The sequence below is a fragment of the Caretta caretta genome, chromosome 1 (genome assembly GCF_965140235.1).
Source record: "Caretta caretta isolate rCarCar2 chromosome 1, rCarCar1.hap1, whole genome shotgun sequence".
In the NCBI taxonomy this organism is placed as follows: Eukaryota; Metazoa; Chordata; order Testudines; family Cheloniidae; genus Caretta; species Caretta caretta.
The window spans coordinates 245,964,913-245,986,113 of record NC_134206.1 but is presented as its reverse complement, the minus strand read 5'-3'; the positions used below and the strand labels follow the sequence as shown (position 1 = coordinate 245,986,113).

The following is a 21,201-nucleotide window of genomic DNA, read 5'->3' as shown; positions in this document are numbered from 1 at the left end:
AAGTATGTTAAAGTTCTTTCCCAGAATATAAATATGTTATGAAAAATGGTCACAGCATATGAATTTGGATTTTTATATTTATTTTCACTCTTTTTGCTTAAACAGGGAAATGTATGCAATAATAGGCTAAAATAAGCAACAAGTAAAAACAGTTGAACTCAAACACTTACAAAGCATAATGTCAACTCAAGGACTAATAAAACATAAGACATTTTATAAAAACAAGGCTTCCCTTTGAAAAGTCCGTGATATACAGAGAAGCAGACTTCCAAATATGAAAAAAAATGGAAAAGAAAATCATTTGTAGTTAAAAGATTTCCCCTCAAATGTGTGTCCTATTTTTCTCCAGTTCTATTGGAGATGTAATTTCACCCTCCTTGCAGTTAGGGGCAGCCACTAATTTCTGTATGCAAAGTTGTAAAATTCAGTATCATCAGTTTGACACTCTTAACTACAAAGTATAAATACACCTCTTCCTTTCTTAATATTGTTTGTCAACATTAACTTATTCAATAGCCAGAAGGAATGCAGTCAAGCACATATATGACATCAAGAGAAAACAGTAATTTGTAAAATTTACATTTGATAAAGGGCTTTGGTGTCCAAAATTTCTGTTTCATATAGATATTTCAGATACCCAATATCACGCCATAAAGTTTCCTGAAAATCAGAGAAAAAAAAACATATTTGCTTTCAAGATCTGAATTAAATAACTACTGGACTGCTCAAGCATTTGTATACATTTCAAGAAAGATGACTAAATAATTTTAAAGACTAAAATACCAATTAATATAGCAAGTTGCAAGACAATTGATAGACTATACAAACTAATAAAAACTAAGCAGCTACAGAGATTGTACTCAAAAAATTCCTAACAAATGAGGTAAGAGCAAACTATAGTCGTTGGTACTAGTAAGAAGAAATTTATGAATTAAAACGGTAGTATGAATCTCTCAAATGACTATGGGGTAGAATTAAGGCTGTTTGTAAACTGTACTCTCAACCTTAAAATTTTGTCTACATTTTTTATTTTTTTTTTAAAATGAAGCAAATTATACTAGTCTCCAAACAAAGGGCACTTACGTTCTTATTTAGGAGAAAGCATTATTTTCCTGACTTTCTGAGGTTTGCAGGAGAGGAGCCAATTTCGTGCAGATGTTAGAAAGCACACAATAAAGGAGCTTCCCCAGAGCATCAACTCTCTGGGAAACCTTCCACAGTTCATGGTTTCCTCCTTCCCTCAATCCTTTGTAACAAGCCTTTAGGAAGGTCACTGAGGAGCTCCCATAATCCCATTCTGTGAATCTCAGAATGTTCTTTAGGGGTGCCAATCAATCCCTCCTCTTCCATGCAAGCCCAAGACAGCTTATTTCCCTTTCTAAACTAGAACAGGACAGTCATTCAAGAGCCCATCTGGGGCTGGTATCTTTTTTGGCTGTTTCAGATCTGCCAATCCCAAAGTGACTCCCAGATGGTGAGGTTGTTTGTACCCCAACAAGCCTTTAAAGTTCCTTCAGTTCCAGACGAGTTTAAGGGGGCAACTGCTTCAATTAAACTCCTAAAAAGCACTGCATGGAGGGGTTTACAAATATCCTGAAAAGCCTCCATAAATCAGTAAGAGGAGTGAAATAATTCCCGGGCCTTCTTTCTCCACTACTCCCTCCTATAGCTGCATACTCATCCTGCCCACTCCACCGCCCCATCACCACCAAAACCTGCTAAAGTGGACCACTTGCTGGCCATTTAGAGCCATAAGGAGGAAGGGAAGCCCAGCGAGCTTGGAACAGGCAGAAAAGTTATAACTAGGTAAATCCCCGGCTAGATGAATACAATTAGTTTAATTGCTTACTTTAAGAGGCCTCTCACAAAAAGCTATAGAGATGAACTTAAAAAAAATTAAAGGAAGACAGTTTTCCAGCAGACCTATCATCTTTTGATATCTTATTTTAAATCTATTGGAGCAGACAAGCCATTCTGATATTACTATTTAAAATCTTAATAACTTACCAAATTAGTATTTAATTGACCCGTCTGTATACTCATTAAAGTCATTGGTAAAACTCCCATTGACTTCAGTGAATGCAGAATCAGGCAATCATCTCCACTGAATGAATCTAATAAATTAAATTTTAGACTTTTTCCTTCCTCCACCACTCTTTAAAAGTGACCAGAAGTTTGAGATATTTTTGCCTCTACAGAACCCCTCTCATTTTTAATTTTAAGACAAATAGGAATTCACACAGAGTCAAGACATAACCTACCAATTGTGAAGGTTAATTTCTCAGTTCATCAGGGAAAACAAATGTGTCAAAGCAACCCCTCCTGGCACACCCTCCTCTGGGAGGGCGCAGGATGGCAAGTGATACTGCCATAGTTTACCCTTGGCCCAGCCATAAAAAGGAACACAGCCCCAACGATTCAGCCCCATTCGGCCTCTCTTGCTCAGGAAGGTCAATAAGCTAGCCCCTCCACTGGTCTCCTAGCCAGTTCTTCCCTATTCCTGGGAAGACCTTTCCATTCTCTGGAGACTTTCTCCCAGGCAGCTCTCACACCTGCCAGCCTATGCTCTCAGTGAATGTCTAATCAGGAATTAGACACCTGCAGCTGGCCTGTGCCAGCCGACTTGGGCTCACGGGACTCAGGCTGTTTCACTGTTGTTGTTGACTTCTAGGCTTAAGCTCCAGCCTGACCTCTGGGACCCTGTGCGGTGGGAGGGTCCCAGAGTTTGAGCTCCAGCCCGAGTCCAGAAGTCTACACAGCAATGCAGCCTGAGCCCAATAAGCCAGTCAGCTGACACAGGCCAAAAGGGGTGTCTAGTTGCTGTGTAGACATACTCTCAGTCAGCCTTGACTCACTAGGTCTCCCCTCCCCTCTAGGGCCCATCTGCCCTCTTTAAGTCTAATCAGGAGGCAGCTACAAAAATGCACTGGCGTCTTCCCTCTTAAAGGGCCAGGGCAACCCTGTGACAATGGAATTCCTCTTTTTTGGAGGGAGGAGAGCACTTATAAGAAAAGGTCAGTTGGAATGAATAAACTGATCACTGCCAATTCATAATTCAACATCTAGTGTAAAAAGAATTGTCTATTGTGACAGGGTCAGGCCAGATGGCTACAGGAGAGTGATAGAAGGCAGATATATTAGCCCCAGGTTAAGTAGGTCTCTTTTCCATGGGTAAGGTAACAGGGAAGGTTTTTTTTTGTTTTTTTTTTGAAACAGAAGAAAGTTTATTGGTAACGCTTACAAAATTACCAAAGGAAACAAAACAACTATGCAACAAAACAACGCAATCAGAAGGTATAACACAGCAGCTTTCAGGAGGGAGAAGTGTTCAGGCTAGCCTGGGCCCAGAGCGGGGGGGCTTCCTCGACACTCGTGGTCTTCCACCCTCCTGAGTTACCTGGTGGCCTAGAGTGGGGGGGCTTCCTCGACACTCGTGGTCTTCCACCCCCTCGAGTTACCTAGTGCCGCGCCCAGTGTCACCGATCCTCCCTCTCCCGAGAGTGCCCAGTAAGATGGGCACGGCTGCGGGGTGGGCGGTTTAGGGAGGGGGGGGTAGACATCCATGTATTATAGGACCCCTCCTAGATGACAGGAATGATGGTATCCCCAGCGGCAACGGCTGGGGCTGGCGTCTCTCGCTCTTCCCCTCAATCAAAGGGTCAGACGGAGGGAACCGGACGGGGTCACCGAGCAGAGAACCCCAGACAGCGCCCACCGCTCCTCGAATGCTTCAAGGGAGTCGGTGGACGCCGCCCAGAGGAACTCCGCCCGGATACGTGAATGTACTGAGGATCGGAAAACGGCCCCACAATCGCAGGACGTTTCATGGGCCAACCTCCTCTCTCTGGTTTTATAAATGGCTGTTTTAGCCAAAGCTAGGAGGAGGTTGACCAGAAGATCCCGCGACTTTGTGGGGCCACGGATGGGAAGTGTATAGATAAAAAGGTGGGGGGAAAAATGAAGCCAGAAGCGTAATAGAATATTTGTGAGGAGCCGGAAAAGGGGCTGTAATCTGGCACACTCTAAATACACGTGCGCCAGGGTTTCCCTCACATTACAGAAAGGACAAGTATCCGGAATGGGGGTAAACCGTGTCAAAAACACGCCCGTGCTCACAGCTCCGTGAAGGAGCCGCCAACTGATGTCCCCGACGGGCCTTGGGACCAAGGTGGAATACAGGATGGCCCACCGAGGTTGCTCACCCTCCAAAGGTGGCAGGAGATCCCGCCACTTTGTATCGGGGCGGGACACCAGGGTGTGGGCGTGAAGGGTGTGAAGCGTAAGTGTATATAAGTATTTCCGTGAAGCAATTTGAAAGCTAACCGGCTGCAGTTCGTGCAGCCGGCTTGCAGTGAAAGGGTGGGGGGTTTGTTGGGATCTACGGGGTGGGGGCCCGATGGAAAGGTCCGGCGGGCCTGGGGTAAGGGATGGGCGGGGTGCGCCCTCGCACAAGGCTCGGCTAACATAAGCCCGAGCAGCGGGGGTCAAGGCGGCCTTCACCTCCTGAAGTACGCGCCGGGGGGTACGGAGGCTGGAGAGCCCCATGCGCCGAGCGAGCGTCAGGGGATCCAGCCAGTCTCTCCGGTCGTAGTCCAGGAGGTCTCCGACCCTCGTGACTTCCGCCAGGACCAACCTCTGGCGCACTGAGCGGGACTCCGCCACCTGCACACAGAGCTGGGGGTTGTGTAGCAGGGGCTCCGTGAGGAGATCTGCTCCCACGGTGGCCGCCACGGACCTGGTTGTTAGAAACAGTTTCCAGGTCCGGAGGAGGTCCTGGTAGAAGACCGGCAGCCCAGAGAGGTCTCGCGGAAAACCCCTCGGTGAAAGATAAAAGAGCTGTCAGTCATATCGAAGCCCTTGGAAATGGCGCAGGAAGGCGTGCGCCAGTATGCTCCACACCGAACTACGTGCACTATAAAAGAGCCTCTGCAGGGCCTGGAGGCGGAAAACGCGGACCTGAGTGTACAGACACTTCAGGCCCTGCCCTCCTTCCTTCAGGGGTAGATGAAGAACTCCAACAGGGGCCCAGTGCATTCCTGACCAGAAGAACTCTAGAATCAATCTCCGGAGGTGGGTCAGGAAACCCGGGGCCGGGGCCAGGGTGTTGAGCCGGTACCAGAGCGTGGACAGGATTAGTTGGTTAAGCACCAGTGCTCTCCCTCGGAGGGAGAGACATCGGAGTAGCCTCGTCCATCTCCGGATCCGCTCTATCACCCCGCCCTCTAAATTTTGCCAGTTCTCCGGCGGGGAAGGATGCGTGGCGGAAAGGTAAACGCCGAGATAGAGCAGTGGACCCGCACTCCACCGGATGGTCTGAAGTGCGGGTGGGAGGGAGCTCACCTGCCGCCAGTCCCCCACCGCCAAGCCAGAGCTCTTGACCCAGTTGACTCGGGCGGAGGAGGCTGCCGAATAGATGGCTTGGCATGCCTCCACTCGCGCCAAGTCACCTGGGTCCTGGACCACGAGGAGTATGTCATCGGCGTATGCCGACAGGACCAGCCGCAGCTCCGGCTCCCGCAGCACCAACCCTGTCATCCTCCTGCGGAGGAGACAGAGGAAAGGCTCGATCGCCAGAGTGTACAACTGGCCCGAGAGGGGGCACCCCTGCCGCACTCCTCGCCCGAAGCTGACCGGTTCAGTCAGGGTCCAGTTGAGCCTAACCAAACACTCCGCGGAGGCATACAGGACCCGGAGAAAACTCACAAACTGAGGTCCAAATCCAAACGCCTGCAGAGTGCTCAGGAGGTACCCATGGTCTACTCTATCGAACGCCTTCTCCTGATCAAGAGACAGGAGGGCGAACGATAGCCCATCTCTCTGCCCGAGTTCCAAAAGGTCTCGGACTAGAAAGAAGTTGTCGAAAATGCTGCGACCCGGGACAGTATAGGTCTGGTCTGGGTGGACCACGTCCGCCATCACGGACCCTAGCCGCAGCGAGATTGCTTTCGCTACAATTTTGTAATCCGTGCTAAGGAGTAAGACGGGACGCCAGTTTCGTAGATCGCGGAGGTCCCCCTTCTTCGGCAGCAAACCGAGCACCGCTCGCCCGCATGACAGAGGGAGGACCCTGCTCTGCAAGGACTCAGCCCAGACGGTGACTAGGTCTGGGCCGAGAATGTCCCAGAACGCGCGGTAAAACTTCACGGTCAGCCCGTCCATGCCCGGAGATTTATTGGTGGGCATGCGACGGAGGGCTTCCGAGAACTCGGCCAGGGTGAGAGGCAGCTCTAGTCGGTCTCGGTCGCCCACGCTGACCGTGGGGAGTTCCTCCCAGAGCACCTCGCAAGCGTCAGGATCGGTCGGGTCCGGGGAGAAAAGGCTTGTGTAGAAGTCACGGGCCCTCCCACACATCTCCTCCGGATCCGTGAGGGGGGTACCGTCTTCCGCAAGAAGGCAGGTGACGTGTTTCTTGGCCCCCCTCATTTTCTCCAGGGCATAGAAGAAGCGGGAGCCGTGGTCCATCTCCCGAAGGAGGCGGATGCGGGACCGAACAAAGGCACCTCGGGCCCGGTGGTCCTCAAGGGCCCGGAGCTCCTCCCGCTTCTCCCGGCACGCTCCGCAGAGGGACAGGTCCTCGGGATCGGCGGCCAGGCGCCTCTCCATCTCTAAGACCTCCCGTTCCAACTGCTCTATCGCCGCATTTCGCCGTCGGCTGGTGCCCCGAGTGTAGTCACGGCAGAAGAGCTTGGCGCGCACCTTCCCGAGATCCCACCATCGCCGCACCGAGGGAAAGGCATGCCACTGCTCTCGCCAGGCCAGCCAAAACTCCCGGAAGGACATCACAAAGCTCTCGTCCTCCAACAGGCTGTTATTAAAGTGCCAACAGGCTGGCCCCGGTCTCTCTGCACGGAGGGAGACCGTTACAGTGACTAAATGATGATCGGAGAATGGGGCCGGCCGAATGGCGGAGGAGTGGGCTTGTGAAAGGTGGAAACGGGGTAAGTAAATACGGTCCAACCGAGAGTGGTGTGACCGATGGGCCTCCACCCGGACAAAGGTGAACGTGGAGGTGTCATCTGGGTGATGATCACGCCAGACGTCCACTAGGGAGTGATGGTCAACTATCCCTTGGAGAATATTCGCAGCGGCCGGACTCGGTTCGGCCCCTGAGCGATCCCGTTCCTTGAGGGTGGTGTTAAAGTCCCCTCCCAGGACCAGGCACTCGTGCGAATCCAGGGTGCCGAGAAAGTCGGACACCTGCTGATAAAATTGTGGCCGCCTGGAGCTCATTTGCGGGGCATAGATGTTAACAAGATTAACCACGAGCCCCTCCATACGGACTCGAAGGTGCAGCACGTGGCCCGGCACGGCCTCATTGACCCCTAGCACCTCAGGCCGTAGGTTGGGGGAGAACAGGGTTGCCACTCCAGCCTGCCAGGTCGCGAAGTGGCTAAAGTATACCCCGTCCCCCCACTCCAGCCGCCACCTGTCCTCGGCGGCCGGGTCCGTATGGGTCTCCTGCAGGAAAACTACAGAGTACCTCCCTTCCCGAAGGTAAGAGAGCACCTGGGACCTGCGGAGAGCCATCCTACGGCCCCTGGTATTCAGGGTCGCAATAATAAGAGGCGTCATGCGGAGGGCTGGGGGGGTGGGGGCCTCGTATTGGCGGGGGGGGTTCAGGGCCCCCAGCGGGTTGCACAGCAACCCATGACCCATCCCGTGGGTGAGTAGATCGCGTCGGAAGCTGCGGGCTCGCTCGTAGGCCGCAGCACCGCGCTTTCCTTGCCCCCTGCCTTCCTTTAGAAGGGCCCTTGTGGCCTGGAGGATTTGATCAAAATCCCCCCATAGCCGAAGAGCCAGCTGTGCCCTATCGCGGGCGCCACAGGTGTGCTCTAGGAACTTCCGTAGCGCATGCCACAGCTCATGGGGGGGTGGGGTTACAATTCCCGAGGTATTCCCTGATGGGCCTCTTAATACAGCCTCATGGTCCGCTAAGGCAGGTAGACAGGGTGCGGACCACCGACGGGGCGTCTGACAGGCTGGGGTTATTAAATTCATTTCACACCTTGGGGTAGAGGGGGATGGCAGGGGAAAAATTGCCACTCCTAATGGGTCGCGGCTAGAAAGTGCAAAGACTGCTCCCTGGGGCGAATCTGCAAAAGGCGGAAAGGAAATAACCCCAGGGGCGGCATTAACATTGCAGGAGGAGGGACCTTGGGCAGGGGCAGGGGTGGGGGCAGGGGCAGGGGTAAGGCTCTGGGGTGCAGGAGGCAAACAGCTAAAGGAAAGTGCCTCCTGAGCAGAGTCAAGGGTTAAAGGGTAAGGGAGGGGGCTCCCAATAATGCTAGGTGCTGGCTCCATAGTGGTCTTAGCGGCCATGGCATCAGGTGGTGGACCACTTTCTGCAGGGTGCTCACCCGGGAAGACAATTAGGGGGAGGGAGCATGGGGAAAGGGAGGCTGGGGTAAGGCTGCCCAGCTCAAGGCCAGCCGGCAGCAAATCATCCCCTCCCTGGGTGACCGGGATCAAATCTAGGGCCTCAATCTCCGCATACACAGGGGAGAGGCCAACTCCTGCCACCCCGGGGGCCTCTCCTCTAGGGCCCGCCTCAACTGTCGCCTCGGGGTCTGCGGGGGGTTCAGGTAGCGTCCAGGCAGAAGGGGCGTCCTCAGAAGTCTCGGAGGGGAGGGTCTCCCGTGGAGGGGGGATTCTGCCCTCCAATGCCAGTCCGTCTTCCCCTCCCGACACCAGCGGATGGGTCTCGCTCGCGGCCGTGGTGGGAGGCTTGATAGCAGTGCCTCCTTTCCTGGTCTTCCGGGGGGCTTCCGCGTCGGGTGGATGCAGCGGAGCTCGAGCCTTCCGCTTGCCTCGCTTCCCCTGGACTAGGGTCCAGCCCTCCATAGCGTCATCTGGGGGCTGGTTAGCAGGGGTCGTGTCGGGGGGCGGAGGCGATGGTTTAGGGGTTCGGGGAGGTAGCGGTGGGGCAACATGAGGGGCGGGGGCTTCTCCTTGGGGAGGGCCCTCTCCTATACCCGATAATATCCTTGCCACACCCTCCTCCATGGGCTCTGTTGGGTTGGTACTAGCAAGGGTGGAACTCCCTTGCTCGCCCGGGCGTTGTAGGGAAGGTATCTCTTGGGCCCGGACGGGAGCAGCGATGGGTCGAGTAGGAGGAGGATTGGTTTCAGGTGCCGGGCAGCCAGGGGCGTCGGCAGCGACGGGGCCGATGTCCTGCCGGGTCTCGGGGGTTTCGGGTGCCCCTCCCCCCCGGGCCAAAGGGCAGTCTCTGCGGACATGCCCCGCTGAACGGCAGAGGTAGCACCGGGCCTCTCCGGTAGAATAAAAGACTCGATAGCGGGCTCCCTGGTAGGGGACTAGAAAGGACCCCTCAAGTGCCTCTTCGTCACGCGCTCCTGCCGGTGGTAGAAGCTGCACTTGCCGGCGGAACGAAAAAATGTGACGGAGGGTGGGGTCCTTGCAGCCCAACGGGAGAGGGCTGATGACAGAGACAAGTTTCCCCAGGGTGGAAAGAGCGGGTAACAGGGCAGCATTGGGTAAGAAGGGAGGAACGGAGGTAAGGACGAGGCGAACGCCCGGGTCTTCTAACGGTTCTAGGGGGACAAACACCCCCCCCCACCGTCAGGCCCCTCTCTACCGCCTCCTGGGCGGCATCCTCCGAGGCTAAGAAGAAAACAACCTTCCCATACATCTTGGAGGCCGCCACAATAGCCGTGGGTCCTACCACCTTCGCCAACGCCTGCACGTATGTCTCCACGTGGGGCGAGGCGGGCACCAGGAGGCAACGGACGCCGTGCTTCCTGGTCAAGGCGGGGAAAGGGCCTCGGCCGCTGGTGATGGTGGCGGAGGCGGGGAGGGTGAGATGACGAGGCGGCAGGCAGGGGGGAGCCCGCTGCCGCCCAGGCATACGTCCTGGGGGCCGGGGGAGGGACAATCGCAGAGCTGGTGGAGGGAAACGCAGGGAGGGGCGCCACGGTTGATGACGAGGCCGCAGCGGTGGGGGCAGCCCCTGCCATGGAGGGCTCAGTGGTTTTAGCGGGGCCCTTTCCTTTCCACCCGCCCTGGCCCTTCCGGCGAACTGGGGGGGGTTTCCTAGAATCTGGGTGGGCGGTGGGTGCAGCAGCAGCAGCAATCACCCTGGTGCCTCCTGCTACCGGTGCCCCAGCAGGGGGGGTGGCAAGTATCTTAACAATAGTGGTAGGCGGGGGACCTTGGGGGTCGGGCAGGGGTGGTGGTGAGGAAGGGACAACTAATTTTGTTGAAGCAATCTCACCCCTCTCGTTCCCCGCCATTGTGAGCAGGGAGAGACAGGGAGACACCAGAAGGAGGAGGGGGGAGGGGAGAAAACGGAGTAGCCCCTCCTTCCGCTAGGCTGCGGGCAGGAAGGGGAAAAATGCCGAGGGGGGGGGACTGGGAGGAGGGGGGGGAACAAAATCGGGGTCCAGTAATAGGGGCAAGTTGTGGGATAAGCAATCCGGGGGGGGGGGGTGCAGACCCACACACGTTTGTCCAAAGAGTCTCGGTTGGTCGGCTGTTATGTCCGGTCCGGAAGGCAAAGTTCAAAGCGGACAGCTGGATCCGAAGGGAGATGGCAGGTTGCCAGCAGGGACAGACGGCGGGGGGGCCGTAACAGTTGTAATAACGATGGGGGGGTAGGGGCACCGATGGATCGGGGGTGGGGGTCTCCACGCACACCCCCTGTGCTGCCATGAACACAAATAATCACAGTCAAACTCCCCCCCACGAGAGTATAATTCAGAAAATTACTCAATCTTACGGCCCTCTTCACGATGATTTATAGCTCTCTTGAATTATTTCTTCTGTCTGCTGAAATCTCCTTCTCCGGCTGTGTTGGCTGTGTTCCAAGGCTTTCGGCATGTTAAGAATGTTGTAAAGTCCGAGCTGCTGGCAAAACGGCTGGGTCTGGGGGTTTCCACTCCCCCCTCCGGACAGCAAATCGGCAATCTTCCCCCCCCTCCTCCGGGGGCTCAGCTGAGGCAAGTAGCTGCGCCCGAAAGCAGGCGTGTCGGGGGGGGGGGGGTGCTGGCGAAGGACGTAGACAGAAAAAAACCCACAAAAATGAAAAAAAACCAACAAAAAAGCGTCTGGCCCGGTTGGGGGGGGACTAAGGCAGGTGCAAAAAGTAAGAAAAATCCGGGCCAGGGGGCTTTAGGAAAGAACAGAAAGCAGATAGCTGAGGAGCAAGCAAAAGACGTTCCGTTTCCCAACAGGGAAGGTTCCAGAACAATCAGGAACTTTCTGGAAACAATTAAGACAGGTTGATTAGAACACCTGCAGCCAATCAAGAAGCTGCCAGAATCAATTAAGACAGGCAGGCTAATCAGAGCACCTGGGTTTAAAAAGGAGCTCACTTCAGTTTGCGGTGTGCGTGCGAGGAGCTGGGAGCAAGAGGCGCAAGGAGCTGAGTGTGAGAGGGCGTGCTGCTGGAAATCTGAGGAGTACAAACACTATCTGGCATCAGGAGGAAGGTCCTGTGGTGAGGATAAAAAAGGTGTTGGGAGGAGGCCATGGGGAAGTAGCCCAGGGAGTTGTAGCTGTCACACAGCTATTACAGGAGCCACTGTAGACAGCTGCAATCCACAGGGCCTTGGGCTGGAACCCGGAGTAGAGGGCGGGCCTGGGTTCCCTCCATACCCCCAACTCCATACTTGATACCGGAGAAGTTGACCTGGACTGTGGGTTCCACCAGAGGGGAAGGTCTCTGGCCTGTTTCCCAATCCACTAGGTGGATCAGCAGAGACTGCAGGGATTATTGTTCTTCCTTTTCCCCATGCTGGCCAGTGAGTGGTCAGTTAGTGATGAGGCTAACTGAGCGAACAGCAGATTTGAGCCACGAAAGTGGCCAAACTGAGGGCTGCCGTGAAACTCTGAGGTGAGCAAATCCGCCAATCATTGCAGGACCCACCAAGGTAGAGGAGGAACTTTGTCACACTATCTTAAATCCATCCAAGAACTATTGTGCATGCCATTCTACTGTGAAAACTGATTGCATCAGACAGCACCTTCAAACTCTCATTTAGTCCCTGTGTTTGTTCAAAGTCATATCTTCTTACTGTAGTGTCAAAAACAAACATTTAGTACTTTTTCCTTATTAGTATTATAGCATCAATACAGTCAAAAGAGGGAAGCATAGTCACTTTTGAAAATTTTGCGCAAGTGACTCATGAGCTTAAGTGCCATTTTCAAAAATCACAGGTTCCTACGTGCCTAAGCTAGGTCTACACTTGGAAGGCTTTGATGATATAGCTATACTGCCAATGTGCTCAAAGCATGGGTGCAGCTACACTATTGCTGGTATAATTGCACCCACACAAGGAGATTCTGCTGGCACAACTATTTCTGTCACAAATTACATGTCATCCCCTGCACACACACACAGACCTAGGTATGCTGGCAAAAATCTGTAGTGCAGATCTGGTCTAAGTCTCATTAAAAATCCATGGGATTTAGGTGCCCAGCTGCACAGGCCATTTCTGAAAGTGGGACTTACAAATATTATAAAATATTTATCCTATATTCCCTTTGTGTGCATTGGTACAATTGTAAGCAAGTTCAAACTGAAGTGCCAAAAAACAAACAAACAAAAAAACCTACCAACCACGCAGCAATTACATTTGTGACATGTCAGTTGCATTGTAGGGACTGACCTTCACTCTCTTACCTGATTTGAAGTAACTGTGTTATTTAGTGACAGGCAAAGGGAATCCAATTTATATTTCAATTCCTAAGGGTCATCCACTCGCAGTACCTGGTAAAATTGAAAGTAGAAATGTATTTGAGGGTCTTCCTGAAGTTGGCCTTTGATTTCTGAATATTTTAAAATAGCTGAACTATATACTTGAGTACTAATTTTAAGGATTGAATGCTGTTACATGTAGACAAAATCAATACGTAATACAGCACTATACAGAAAGGAAAAAACATATATACCAGTCTCTGACTGCAGAAGTTTGGTGGCTCACTTCACTTCTGACCAACTCCCCAAAATTCATCCCTTTATATAGCAGTAGGTCAAACAAAATCCTCTCATGCTTTGAATTTTATTTTGAATCAATAAGCCAAACAACATTTGTAACTAATTTAGCACTACCAGGACCATCAGTGGCCACAATTAACTCTTAATGAATGGACATTAATCAATGCATTACTCAGTGGTTTGCTATTATACTGATTCTAGTACACATTTGTTATAACAAATGTTCCCTCTCCATGTTGTTAATTACTAGTAACTTATTAATAACAGTGTGCATTTATAAGCATCCCTTATTACACAATCCTGTCCATTACAACACACATCTATTAGTTGCCAGGGGTCCGTTCCTGGACATCTGAACTAAATTAGCAAGGTGAGGGGAAAAAACAGATTAGATCATTAAGTACAGTCCAACTTGATTACAGGCATCCATTTATCTAAAATCACATACAAGATTCCGGGATTTTGGGCCAAGGAATCAAGAGAGTTTAATATACAAAAGAATCATAAGATTAATATTTACTAACAAAGCAAACATCTGATGTCTGTTCCATAATTTTTAGAGGCACATTAGTCTCTCCTCCTTCTAGTTCTTTCTGTCCTACTTTGTTCCCAAGCAGCCACAAAAACTGAAAGTAACTACATTCACTCCCTACTACTTTCACAGCCCATCAACACATTATTAAACTGTCATAGGCACAATATAAAAGACTTAAAAAGGAAAAGAGGAGGTTACTTACCTGTAACTGAAGGTTCTTCAAGATATCTGGCCCATATCTGAATTCCACTGAGAGTTATCCATGCACATCATGCATCAGAAGTCAGAGAATTTGAAAGTAGTGTCCACTGGTCTACGCACATGCCCTGGCTCACCTCATGCTTCCATCAGAGGCAATAAAGGGGGAGCGGATAGACCACACCTTTAGTTCCTTCTCCACTGTGAATTGACCAATCTGCAGCAGAGGGAAAGGTGGTCAGGAAGTGGAATACAGATAAGAACCACACATCTTGAAGAACCTCCACTTACAGGTAAGAATCCTCTGCTTCTTCTTCGAGTGATGGTCCCTATTGTATTCCACTGAGGGTAATTAACAAGCAGTACCTAAGTTGGAGGAAGGTGCAAGATTGAGGATGAAGTGGTCATGTGGAGAACTGCCATGATGAAGGAAGCACTGACTGCAGAGTCCTGCACTAAGGTGCAATGGGCAGCAAAGATGTGCAAAGAACTCCGCCTGGTTACTCTACATATGTCTACAAGAAGCACATCCTGAAGGGAGGCCATGGTTGAAGCCTGAGCTCTTGTGGAGTGAGCCTGCAACAGTCAGGAGAGGTAGGCCTGACAACTGGTAGAAGAGTTTAATGCAAATCAAAATCCACTTCGAGATTCTCTTCGTGGAGATGGTTTGCCCAGAGTATCTCTGCTATTGCAACAAATAGTCTAGACGACTTCCTAATTGGTTTCATTCTCTGCAAGTAGAATGCCAGAGTTTGCTGGATGTCGTGGGACTGGATAGACATTCCTCTGTAGTTGCATGCAGTTTCTGGAAGAAAATAGTAAGAGAATGGCTTTCCTGCTGCTCAATAGGATGTTGCACACTTTTGATGAACACGCCTGTTCTAGAGAAGATGCCCATCCACATACCACACTCTGAGGTAAAGCATCTGAGGATCGGGATGTCTGATTCTGCCATTGTGCTGTGTCAGTAGCTCAGGGAAAATGGGGATGGGAACTGGGGGACGAGTGGACATGAGGAGGAGGTTGGGAAAAAGGAAATGTCTGGGCCAGCAGAGGGTGATAAGGATGACTGTCGTCTGTCCCATCTGATCTTGTGGAGTACTCATGGCAGAAGGCGAAGAGGAGGGAAGACATAGTTGATCTGTCTAACCAGCAGAGTATGAGAGCATCATTCTAAGAATGGCAATCAATACCCCCGCAGAGCAGTATGTGCTGCATCTGTTGTTGATGGGGAGGCGAAGAGGTCCATGGCCGGAGTTCCCCATTGGTCGAAGATGTCGTGAACCACGGTGTTGAGAGTTCCCACTCATGGTTGATCACAAACCATTTGCTGAGTGAGTCTGTGATCACATTCTGAGTGTCCAGAAGACAAGCTGCAGAGAACAGGATCCAGTAGGCAATGCACCATTTCCAGAGGTTGACTGCCTCTATACACAGAGTGATGGATTTTGTGCCCCCGTTTGTGGATGTAATGAAACAGTAGTGGTATTGTCCAACATACTAAGAACATGATGGGACTGGATGGATGAGAGATATGCTTGGCATGCCCTCCTTACCACCTGGAGTTCCAGGATGTTGATATGCCTCCTCGATTCCTAAGGAATCCATATGTCCAGTGTCATGTGGTCTCCCATGTGTGCTCCCCATACTATGTGGGATGTGTCAGTGATGACTGTCCTGTCCAGGGAGGAGAGGAGAAAGGGGACTCCCAGGCAAATCCGCCGGGGATCCATTCACCACTGCACAAAAGAGAGTACCATGGGGGCAACTGTCAGCATAAGGTCCACGGTGTGCTACATGGGTGAGTAAACTCTCAGGAGCCATATCTGAAGGCAGAGGCATATGTGCATGAGGCCAGGTTGCCAAGGAGGCATAAGGCAAGTCCTGGCTGGGGCAGAAGGACTGTTGACTACTTGGACTATGATTTCCTGTAGAGTCTGGAACCTGTCCCTCGGAAGGTAAGTTTGTGTTGATGAATCCCTCTATAAAGTCTTGGGATTGCGTGGGGATTCATTGTTGATTTTTCTATGTTGATGCAGACTCTGAGGGACGAAAGGAGTCCGTGCAACATGGAGGTTGAAAGCTGATCTTCCTCCCTGGATCACGCCGCTAGGAGCTAGTCATCTAGACAGGGGAATACAAGCACCACATAATGCCTGAGGTAGGGTACCACAATGGAGAAAATCCTTGGTGAAGATCCTGGGAGCAGCAGTGAGTCCAAATGGCAAGACCTTGTATTGAAAATGTGGTGGACCAACTATGAACCTCAGGAACAATCCGTGGATAAGATGAATACCTGCGTGAAAATAAGCATCTGGCATAGTGAGAGCCATAAACAACAAGACAGTCTAATGATGGGGTGATTATTGCTAATGTGACCATAGGAAACTTGAGTTTGCGGATGAAGTGATTGAGATGGTGGGAGTTCCAAAATTGGTCTCCATGCATCTTTTTTGGGGGGGGAATCAGGAAATAAGTTGAATAGAAACCAGTCCCTTGATATTCTGGAGAAACCTGCTCTATTGCCCCTCTTTGTAGTAGGGAGTCCACCACTAAAGTGAGGATGCTGTTGTGAGAGTGGGCCCTGCGCCTCTAGTCAGAGAATTTTGACAGAACTACCCGGCTGGGCTGCACATGCACTCTCCCCATCTCACACCTGCAGCGGCAGTTAACTAGTGCTGTGCAGCTGCGCCCCTTTCCCTCCCTCCCTCAGTCCCTTCTCTACTGCAGAGGACTTCAGTTAGAACTCCCAAGTAAAGGGGAGGAGAGTGGGTAGTGAAGCACCCACAGGAAGACACACCTTGAAGAACATCAGTTACTGCAAAAAGTGAGTAACTCCCTCTTCTTTCTTCAAGTGTTGTCCCTGTGGGTACTCCACTTTAGGTGACAGTAGAGCAGCACCCCTCAGAGGGATGGAGGAGCTTCGGAGTTAGGTCTGAATGGATGATAAGATTGTCTCTCTCAGCCAAGTGACAGATGGTGAATCCTGGTCAATGACAGTGTTGTATGAATGTGTGAGATGATGTCCAAGTGACTGCTTTACATATGTCAGTAATAGGTACGTCATTCAAGAAGGCTATCAATGTTTCAACTGATCTTGTGGAATGTGTTTTGACTCATGATGGGAGTTGTAGCTCATGTTGACAGAAGCAAAGCTGGATACAACTTGAAATCCTTTTGGAAAGTCTCTGCTTAGATATAGGTTTGCCTTTAACCCCTCTGTAGTGGAGAGAAACAATTTAGGAGTTTTTCTGAATGGTTTGATCTGTTTGAGATAAAAGGTTAGTGTCCTTCTGATGTCCAGGGTCTGGAATGCCGCCTCTTGTCTGTTCCTGTGAAGTTTAGGGAAGAATGTGGGACGATGAATGGGTTGGTTGAGGTAGAAAGAAGAAGGACTTTAGGTAAATATGGAGGATGTAGTCTTAGGGTGACTTTATTCTTGAGAAAGATCATATATGGTGGGTACACCATAAGGGCCCCAAGATGTCCTACACGCCTTGCGGACACGATGGCAATGAGAAAGGCTACTTTCATGGAAAGGTATAGTAGTGAGCATGAAGCCAAAGGTTCAAATGGGACGCTTGTGAGAGATCGAAACACTAAAGTGAGGTCCCATGGAGGAGTTGGGGCTCTGGGTTGTAGGTAGAGATTGCGTACGCCCTGTAGAAATCTTTGGTAATTGGATGACCAAACACTGAAACCTCATCCACCTTATGGTGGAAGGTTGTGACTGCTGCCAGGTGTACTTGGAGTGAACTCACTGAGAGACCAGATTTCTTAAGATGAAGTATGTAGTCCAGGACTAATGGCAGGGTAGACATGGAGGCTTCAATTTGTTTGTTTAGGTACCATGTTTGAAATCTCTTCCATTTGTGGAGGTATGTTGAGCGTGTAGTTGACTGTCTACTGTTTAACAAAATGTCTGACTTCCTCATAGCAGATCATCTCCTTGCCTTGGAACCACTGAGGAGACAAGCTCTCAAGTGGAGTATCTCCAGGTTCAGGTGCAAGGTCTGACCTATATCCTGTGAAAGGAGATTTGGAAGAAGTGGAGGACATGTGGAGGGCATGCTGACATCCACTGTAGGTATGAATACCAGGTTTGCTTGGCGATGCAGCGGCTATCAGGATGACTTTGGCTTAGCTGGTCCTTGTATGACCACAGACAGCAACAGGGTAGAAAGGAAGGTATACAGGAGACGTGTGTTCCATAGGATGAAAAAGGCATCGCCTGTGGATCTTGGTCCCAGGATCCTATTAAAGTTGCAAAGTGAAGAACTCAAACATTAGGAAATGTCAGAATTACCTGTTCACCCTTGGCAGCTTTGTTTCCCCTCCACGTCCAGGCCGCCCACCCTGGTTCCCAGTCCCAGTCTTCTCATACTGGGAGTCTCAGTTTCCTTCACCTCCCAGCTCATAGTTTGCCTTGCTGGCTCCCAGACCTAGTCTTTTTACTCAGTCTATCCCAGTCTCCACCCCCTACCAGCCTCCAGCTCCAGGCTCCATCCCAGGATTCTTGTCTGTTCCTCTGGTCCTCCCCAACATGTCCTACATCTGGCTCTTATCCCCTCTGCATTTGAGTCAGTCTTCTCCACAATGCTGCGGTGCCCGCAGTGGGGAGCATGTGTCATTGAGAACACTGAAGAAACAGGCTCCCTGCTCTCATTTCCAGTGCCTGGCCCTACCTCAGCCTAGAGCAACCATTACAGGGAAAGACTGTCTTCACTCCTGTAGCCTTAGGCTGAAGCATGCTCACTCACTCTGGAGACAGCACTTGTAGTCTGGTCACATGTAGAAGCTGCGAGAGGAAGAAGCATGTTCAGCTGCTCTATTGTCAAATCTATAGCCTGGTCAGCATTAGGAGCATGGTCAGCATTTGGAGCTGTGAGGAGATGGTGCATACTCAGTATGGGCAGAATCTTCAGAGATTTTAGCTGTTAAGCTCTAACGAGTTTCCACTGAGCATGTGTGAACAACAATTTTTTAACGGCTTATAACTTGACCAAATTTGAGTGCATTTTCACAGGAACAACAAAAGATGTATCACTAATACAAAGCCACCTCCCTGCCAAGTTTCAAGTCCCTGCTCCAAGTCAGGGGAACATTAAAGCTTTCCTAAGAAAAGGTAACCAGGGATTTTTTCAACAGTGAAAAACAAGCTCCATTCTCTCTAGCTCCACTCTCAGAAACAGTTGAACTGTTTTGGTTGAAGTCTTCCAAAAACATTCAGACTGGGAAACCTTAGTAACAGGCAGTGCTACCTGCTCCATCTAGAATGAAAATTCCCATAATCTTTATGAGGTAGTTTGATATTATCTTCATTTTACAAAAGGGGAATCTGAGACAGAGTGGCTTGCCCATAACAACCAAGGGCGAGTCCCCTGGCACCCAGAGAACATTTAGTTCAAGTCTAGCAGAAATAAGGCCTGAAGTTGATAAACTGCAAGAGTGCTAGCCTGAACTGGATCATACAGTAAGAATATTCAATAGGATGCTTTTAGCAATTATAGAAGGAAGGATAGTCTTGTGGTTGAGGCTCAGGACAGGGAACCAAGAGATCTGGATTTGCTCCCAATTCTGGGCAAGACACTTACAACTGTGGGGGAAATTACTGTTGACCTAACCCCTTCCCATTCTGCGGCACAATCTATGCATTATATGCAACATATGCAAGAGCTGTAACGCAAGAGGCCTACAGGCCTGTATACTGTAAGACTTGGCTTAAGCTAAAAGCATTTACATATGCTGGGCTGTGGCACTTGACACAGATAATGGACTAGGCCAATCTCTAACTAGAAAAGAGCCAAAAGGGCCTCCAGAAGAGTCCCTAGCTGTCCATTATATGCACCCTCCACCCTGCAAAAGTCCCTAGTCAAAACGCTGCCACAGCAAACCACAGATCTTGATAATAACAAGGTGCGTCAGCACAGTGCTAATTATGAAACGGTCTTTCCATTATCTCCTCATAAGGCTTTATTAATAATGCTTGAGTGGTGAAAAATAACTAATAAGGAAATGTATCATTTGGCTTGGATTTGGACCTATATAAGACTGGTATTATAGGGGCAGAGTAGAAAGAGACCAGGGTGGCACCTGCGTGTGACCATCTCTGTCTCCCTCTCCCTGCATGCTTGTATTCAATAAAAGGCCTCAGATTGTTTGAGCCAAACAGATGGTGTGACTCGTTTTCCACAACACACTCTACCCTATAAAGTGGAAATACTGTTTAAGTTCATGGAGTAGTGAGAGGCTGAAGTCAGTGTTTGTAAAGCCATTTTGTGATCCTTTATTAACTTTCTGTACCTTTTTAGCATCTGCTAGGTTCAAGGACAGTCACTTGCAGATACTTATTTAAGCAAGTATTACAGACCTACATATACAGAGAGATGCAAAACGACAGTGACAATCAAAGGAATACAAAAGCCAAAATAAGATTCTGCAGAAAGAGTAAAAACAAAAAAAAACCCCAAACCCTGAATGTATATGAGGAAACCTAAATGCCAGATTTGAACAAGCACGTTTTACATACATGAATCTTATTCTTCCTCCAAATTAGGTTATGTTTTGTGAGTTATAAAATAATTTCACACTTACCGAAACCATGACAAACAAACTCATTGATCAAATTCATTATTAAGTTTGTGTAACAATGAAAACCACTTACTCTGATGGTATTTCGGACAGGAGGCTTCCCTCTTCATACAATCTGCAATATAACAAAAATTAGACACTAGAAGCCAACAGAAGTTGAGAATAGCAGCCCCTAGTCAAAAGGAATTTTAACTTTATGACCTGTGCTTACCTCAAGCTAATTTGAGAGCTTCTGTTTATGGTTTGTTTTTGTTTTTTTAATAAATACAACATTTAGACCAGTGGAGTTTTATTTGTCCATCCCCTTCCATAGTTTACTACTTCATGCATATAGACAGGTAGTATTCTCTAAATTGCAGTTAAGTTATCAGGCTGTGGCTCTTCAAGACACTGTCAAAAAAACAGACCATATAGCTTAACTGGGCTTTGATTTATTTAGTTTAATAGTGCTTTAGAGAATATGGTTATCTTCTTGGAAGATTACCACTTTATTTCATCACCATCATTGGTACTTATTAACCCCATTTTGTATTTGCCTTTTCTCCTTTAAAACATCTAAACCTAAAAGCTTCTCTCTTTTGAGAGTGAGTGGGGAAGGAAAAGGAATTTTGTCCCCTTATACATGTCACCCTTGGCCTACATAGAGTTCTGCTTCTTCAGGTAGCAGATTGATTTGTTAGAGAGCTAAAGGAACTTATCTTCCTCCATAAGGCCTATGGTTAGCCACCTGCAAGTGCAGATCTAATACTGAATTAATACATTTGGAAGTTTCTACATCTCCTGGGTGTCTTGTTTTTAGAGATTCTCATCAGGAACTTCAGGCACTCTATCCAAGGGCTTTATATTAACAGAGCCTCATCCATATGTCATGTGGCTCATATAGATCACAGCATGGTGCTACAACAACAAACTGCCTTGAGAT

General features: G+C 49.6%; 1 protein-coding gene across 3 annotated transcripts in view; it reads right to left on the bottom strand.

The window, feature by feature from the left end:
* RESF1 (retroelement silencing factor 1) overlaps positions 1 to 21,201 on the bottom strand; it is a 62,742-nt gene that overhangs the window by 8,916 nt on the left and 32,625 nt on the right. For 2 of the 3 annotated variants that reach the window (XM_048829659.2, XM_048829666.2), the window contains exons 2-4: positions 20,353 to 20,394; positions 12,641 to 12,727; positions 581 to 660 (exon numbers count right to left, since the gene is read on the bottom strand). The gene's annotated coding sequence lies outside the window, so the exon portion shown is untranslated. The remainder of the gene's footprint in view (positions 1 to 580; positions 661 to 12,640; positions 12,728 to 20,352; positions 20,395 to 21,201) is intronic. The other variant, XM_075122688.1, reaches the window with a different exon arrangement.